Below are 7338 nucleotides of genomic sequence, written 5' to 3' on the forward strand. Positions count from 1 at the left end.
CAAATTCATGATCTTGGACTGCAAACGGAAACCCTATCCTGTTTCTTCAAGTAAGGGTACTTTCCTACTCTCAACAGTAAATATTTCATACCTCTTGCTCTCAAGTATCCTGCCCTCCCTAACCCTTTTTCCACTTTTAGTCAATGACTTTACATCATATTCCACTGAAAAATCAAAGACCTCAGAAAAGAGTATGCCACATATTCTTACGACCAATCTACAAACCTATCTGAATCTGCTCTCATCTTCTTCCTACTCTTTCAAAGGAGAAAATGTCCTAGCAAAGATCAATATCTTCATATGCTCTCTACATCCAACCCTGTCTCATCGTCCAAGGGCTTTACTTCTTTGGCTATCTTCTTTCCTGTGAGGCCACCTTTTTTCTACTGTATCATTGCCGTAAGTATAGAAATACACTACAGAATTGTCCACATTTCAAAATAGCATTCTTTATTCTATATCCTTTTCTAGGGACTCCACTCTTTCTTTCCTTCCTTTCCTGAATAAAAATTTTTGGAAGTATTTTCCACGTCTTTTTTCTAACCCCTCATCTCCCAGTTACTCTCCCTTCTACTTCCAATTAGAATTTAGTCCTCATCAATCAATTAAAATTACTCTTGTTAAGATCACTTGTGCTTTTCCATTGCTAATTCGAACATAGTGTATTTGTATATTTGGTCAATTCTCTTGTCCAGTCTCTCATCCTCACTATCCCCTGTTGTATTCTTTGAAAATTTTTCTCCTCATTTTGCTCCTGGTCTCCTGTTTTTATTCTTTGGACCCATTCTTTTACCTGTTCTTCCCCTACTACTAGAGCTCTAAGTGTTGGAATCCCTAGTGGAGCTATCCTATACTTGCTTATATTACTGTCATTTATACTCATTGCGTTCTGGCCACATCTGAACTTCCTATGTTTCTTGAAGGCTATGCTTGTTCTAGCCTTAGGACCTTTGCTCTTGTTGCCCACTCAGCCTGGAATACATACCCCAAATCCTAGCATGAATGGTTTGTTCTTGTCATTGAGATCTCAATTATCAACCCTTTACAAAAATATTCCCTGACCACCTAAACTTCTACATTGAATCCTTGGTTTGATAAATAGAGTTCAATATCAAGGCCATCATTTGCTTTTATTTGCATAATATGAAGTTCAATTACTGGCTTATAGTATAAACTTCTGTTCACAACATAATGTAAGCAGTAACTTGATCAAATAGTTGAGAACTCCAACTCTAAAATAATTCAGGTTTTAATTGCCATTTCTTGCTTTGCCTGTGAAACATAATTGAATCTTGTCATCATGATCACAATCAAAAAGTACGTACGCAAGTTCAAAAAATTGATGCAGCTCAGCTTCCAGGTGACCACATTCAACAGATATTGATGAAAATTGACCAAAATGAAGCAAGTGCAAATTAAACATCTCTGTTGTTGTTTTATCGTTCGTTTGAGCATCTTGGTTTCAATGGCATTGAAAGTGATCAATTATTACCTGAAGTATGGTAGATTGATAAATTAGTTTCAGCCTGATGTTATTTTGCATATACACAGGCTAATTTGTAAAGCCTTAGACATTATAGATCCTGCATAGTGTAGTAGATTAGCTTAATTACCTTCTCAATTGTCACTGAGAAATCCAAACCAGTATGAAAATAATGGGAAAATAAGGATTACAATGACAGCAATCATGATGTAAGAGTGAACTCAGACATCCTAAGCCTATTTAACAAACAAGACGGGTTTAAGGGAAGATGATGGGGAAAATAATCATATATGAAAAAGTGGTCAGACACATAATAAATGCTTCACTGACCAAAAGACTGATTGAGGATGAGCCCTATGTAAGCACTACACAATGTAGTGTCAGATGAGAAGGGGGTGTTGTGAACTAGATTTAGAGACTTGCCACGTGACAAGTTATTTGTTACATATTATGTTATGCTGTTTAATTATGTTATATGTTATTTGTTTTAAGTTGTGATTTATTATTTGGACAGTTAGAGCAGAAGGGTTTCAATAAATACCTTGTACATTCATATTTGTATCATTCTTTTAAAGAATCATTTAAAAAACTTCACTCTTACTAATCAGAAGAACACATATAAAAGCCATAATAAAGTATAATTTTTCTGCTGTCAAATTGGGACAAAAATGATAATAAGTATAACTGAAGACATGGTAATATGAGCAGTCTCATAAACCACTGGTAGGATGGGAAGGTGGTGAGAACTTTTAAACTTAAGGCTTTAAAAATAAAACTCCCATGTTCACAAACTATTCTCACTTCTAAAAATCTTCCGTTACAAACAAATTCACATGAAAACATCTATTCATCAGACTGGTGTGGTGATAGCACCAAACTGAAATAGAAATGTCCTTCTACAAGACAGTAGTAAAAGAAAATAAACTACATTCACTCAGTGGGATTCTAGATTCCCTGTAAAAAATGATATTGACAGGTGGAAACAATAAAGAAATAAAGCAATACTTTTGTTGTGATCCTATTTATGTAAAAAAAAGGCATTTATATATAAAGTGTATTATGTAAATATATAGAAGGTTATTAGAATGTTGGTCATCAGACTGTTGGCAGTGGTCACATCTGGAGAGTGGATAGGGGAAGGGAGACTTCCATATTTTGCTCCATAATAAAATTGTACCCATGTATTGCTTTTGTGTATTAAAAAAAAAATAACAAACAAGTCTTTGAACTTATTTAAAAACAAAACAAGAATAGATCTTCAATGAGGGACGGAATGTTAAATCAGAATAAACACTTAACTGGGAGCCATGAAGCATGGGTCACATAGTTGGCTAGTTGTGTGGCTTTGTGCAAGTCATTTAAACTCTCCAGGTCTTGGTTATTGTGATGAGATAAATAATGGTCCTTCTAAAATATCAAGGTCCTCCCCAGAAACCTGTGAATATGTTATCTCACACAACAAAAGAGACTTTGCAGATGTGATTAAATTAAGAAGCTTGAGATGGGGAGATTATCCTGGATTATCTGGTGGGCCCAAAGTAATCACATAGGTCCTGATAAAAGGGATACAGAAAGGTCAAAGACAAAGATAGCAATATGTCAATGGGAACAGAGATGAGAAAGAGATTGAGAGAGAAGCAATGTGACATTGGGAGCAAAGAAAAGAGTAAAAAGGAGGCAGAGGATGAGAAAGAATGATTGAAAGATGCTATATTTTGAAGATGGAGGAAGGGCTCATTAGACAAGAAATGCAGGCAAGCTCTAAAGCCAGAAACTGCAAAGAAATAATTTCTAGGGGGAAACAACCTGACCAACCCTTTGGTTTTAGCCCAGTTTGACTGAGTTCGAGCTTCACATCTCCAGAACTATAATAAATAAATTTGTGTTGCTTTAAGCCACCAAATTTGTGGCAAATTGTTACAACAGCAACCTGAAACTAATACAGTTATCTAGCCTATAAGTTGAAAGACTAGCGTTGGTTTATCAATACTGATAATCATTTTAGTAATAATTAAAATAGGAAGCATTATTAGTATTTAATATGGCTAGATGCTATGCTTAGTCCTCAAGCATTGTATCTAGCACATATTAAATACTAAAATGCATTATGTACATATCAAATACTAATAATGCTATTAATAACGAGGACTAAGCTGCACCTCACCAAGTCATGCATGGGAAAGCTGGTCAATGAATAAGGAAGACTGAAGAAGAATTGATGCCTTTGAATTATGGTTTTGGCAAAGAGTTTAGAACAAACTTTAGGCTCCTAGAAGAATGAACAAGTCTATTTTGGAAGAAATACAGCCAAAGTGCTCCTTAGAAGCGAGGATGGCAAGACTTCATCTCACCTATTCTGAACATGTTATCAGGAGGGACCAGTCCCTGGAGAAGGACATCATGCTTGGTAAAGTACAGGGTCAATGAAAAAGAGGAAGATCCTCGATGGGATAGATTGACACAATGGCTGCAACATCGGGCTCAAACATAGCAGGGATTGTAAGGATGGTGCAGACCAGGCAGAGTTTCATTCTCTTATGCATGGGGTCACTGTGAGTCAGAACTGACTCAAAGGCACCTAACTACAACAACAACACACTATGCTGTTTCATGCGCAAACTGTTGTACATCTCTCTCAAATCTCATAAGAGCCCTATGATGTAGGCACACTTTATGTCTTCTGCTTCATACTTGAAAAGCCAAAACTTAGAGAGGTTTGGTAACCTCCCGATGAGTGACAAAACTGAGTTACAAACCAGATCATGTTGACTCCAGAGACTTCTTATGGTAATGACCACGTGAGCCACTTTCGATACTCTAGACCTGGCATGACTGCAATACTCACCTTCCATATGACGTTTGATTTTTGAGCAAATTTTATACAATGTGTTATAGATGATTAAACTCCACGTCACCTGCAGGGATGTTTAAATACATGTAGGGGAGTGATCCTAGGCAACCAATACATGCCCCATAGTCTATCCTGCTGAAACAGGCTATTATTTTCTATGGTTATGTAATATGTATGGATTTGTGTAATAGCAAGACACATTTTAACAAGGAATCAATCTTATAGATGGACACTGAGGTGTAGAGAAGTAAGGTGTCCTCTTCTTGTTTGAGTTGAGGGGCATGAAATACATTGTTTGCTGACACCCATGGTGTCCAGCAAGGTGCCACATGCTTCACTGTGCGGTGTGCATTAGGACAGGACACACCTGACGTATTTCTGAAGCAGTTCTGATCTAGTGCTGGGACATTTGTGGGCAGTGGGACCAAAGGATGTTGAGGGACAGATGCAAAGCCACAAGGGGGAGTGCTAAAGAGCTGGGACTTCAGAACCTTCCTGACCTACCCTGTTTTTATGTTTTACACGATGGATTCTGCTTAAGATTTCATTGGTGGGGGAAAAGTCGATTTGCTGTACAAGTTTTAGGATGACTCATGTAGAGTTTCCTTGAGAGAATACCGAAAGCCTCCAATTCTAGAGTCTACTATAGGAGGACTTGTCTCAGACTAATCTTGTTATCAGTTCTTCAATTCAATGAATATCCAGTGCTTCAGATAAGGACTTTATACCAGGGCTGAGGGATCCCAGGTTTGGGGCTGTTGTGGACTGAGGGGTGCCCTTACAGCTTTACCTGATGCTGGATTCACATTCTGCAGTCCCTAGGTCAGCTCCAGGGTCAAGCAGATAAAGACCAGATTGGTGGTACAGTCATGTGCACCTTTCTCACCAACAATATTCATGGTGGTTTGCCATAAAACAGAGAAAGAACAGTCAGTTGAATAGTTCTCCCTAATCACAAAAGAATGTTGGTTTTGTGTTAATTAGCTGTTATTAAGTGAAGATCCCTTTTTCATCAGGGAGTTGAAATTCTCAATAAGCACGCCGTAGAGCAACTACCTTCTCAATGTAAAACAAAGAAGCAGTCTAGTCAGAAAGAGGAGTTGGTGGCATCTGGATGCCAGGACTAAATAAAATTTCCCATCTGGTGAGAGGCTTTTCAGATCCTACTTCTGATTCAGATTGTGGATGACAATGCCCTGAGTATTATAAGCAACCTACCCAGATCAGTGCCGTGAAGTGGCATCATGCAGTGACACTGAACTAAAAACAGATATTTTCTTTGTCATACTGAGAGTTAACACTCTTTATTTCACAAGGTTATGTTTGACCATAGACCCAATAGATAAATAAAAATACTCTAGGTGTGGACAAGGTGTAATTAGCTGCCCTTTTTCTAAAATGCCTTTTATGGACACCCTGGTGGCATAGTGGTTAAGTGCTACAGCTGCTAACCAAGAGGTTGGCAGTTCAAATCTGCCAGGCGCTCCTTGGAAACTCTATGGGGCAGTTCTACTGGGTCCTGTAAGGTCGTTATGAGTTGGAATCGACTCTACAGCAGTGGGTTTGGTTTTTTTGGTTTATCCATTATCTGGAGCCCTGGTGGTGCAGTGGTTAAGAGCTTGGCTGCTAACCAAAAGGTTGGCAGTTCAAAACCACAAACCTCTCCTTGGAATCCCTGTGGGACAGTTCTACTCTGTCCTTTTGGTTTTCTATGAGTCGGAATCGACTTGGTGGCAATGAGTAATGCCATCATCCACTTTTCCATGACAAAGTAGTGATAATATTCTAGTGGCTAATAACAGCAACAACTCTTCCTAAGTGTTAAGTACAGTGTGAAAGTGCTCTAAAAAGAATTAGGCATTTTTTTAAAGGTGATTTTTTCAAGCGTAGCTTCATTATTTAATCAATTTTATCAACTTCTACTCTAATGAACTGACTTCTTTCTGCTGTAAGAGATATTCTACTTGTCTAAGCACCTACTTTTAAGGTCCTAGCTTCTAACAAAGTCTGTGGAAAATAACAGCTCCCCCCATACAAATGGAAACTTCCTGGTGCATCTTTGATTGAATCAAAGGTTAATTAACTTTGAGGAACAGTTGCACTAATTGGTGACACGCGCCATTTTACTATTTTTCCAGAACTGATTATTTGAGAAGTAAACAGATTTTAAAAGACTGAGCAATTGCTAGATACATATAACTACAAAAAGATCTCCACGTATATTTAATTAAATTGACCTTAAGCCATCCTGTAATGTTTATTTCAACAAATAGCTCACCGTGTGATCACTACTGGAATATTTGTATGACTTGAAGCATCTTTTAGGTATCATCAGTATTCAAAACATCATTAAACTTTACCGCGTGTATATCATTAGTGTCTGTAAAATGTATTACATTGGGAAAATGAGAGCAAACGCAGACGTTTCATTTGTGTGGTTCCCATCTCGTATCGCCAATTGCCAATAGACTACATGAATTTTTTATTGTCTCATGACATCTTCATATAAAATATTTTACCAATTATATTAAAAACCAAAAAGGCAACTGTTTTATTTTCTGCCTTTCTCAGGTGAAAATATTTGGAGTACTCCAACAAACTTCTTAATTAAATGCAAAGCAAAATTGAGACAGAAGAAAATCTTCCTAAAAAGTTGATAATTTAGCTGGAACTATTTCACAGAATGGTAAAGGGCATTTTAATCCAAATGTTGAAGATTCTGTAGTTCTGACCGGGATTAACAGAGTGCAATGTGTGTTGTTTTTGTTAGTTGACATAGAGTCAGCTCTAACTCATGGCGACCGCAAGTATAACAGAAAGACACATTGCTTGTTACTGCACCATCTTCATGATCGTTGGCATGTTTGACTCCATTGTTTTGACTATTAAAGAAAAGGCCTGGTGATTTACTTCTACAAATTAGCAAAGAAAACTCTGGATCACAACAAAAAGTAATTTAGAGTTTATATATTTGTGGGAGGTGTTTGCTTCACCTTAAGATAAT

The sequence above is a fragment of the Loxodonta africana genome, chromosome 11, assembly GCF_030014295.1.
Source record: "Loxodonta africana isolate mLoxAfr1 chromosome 11, mLoxAfr1.hap2, whole genome shotgun sequence".
NCBI lineage: Eukaryota > Metazoa > Chordata > Mammalia > Proboscidea > Elephantidae > Loxodonta > Loxodonta africana.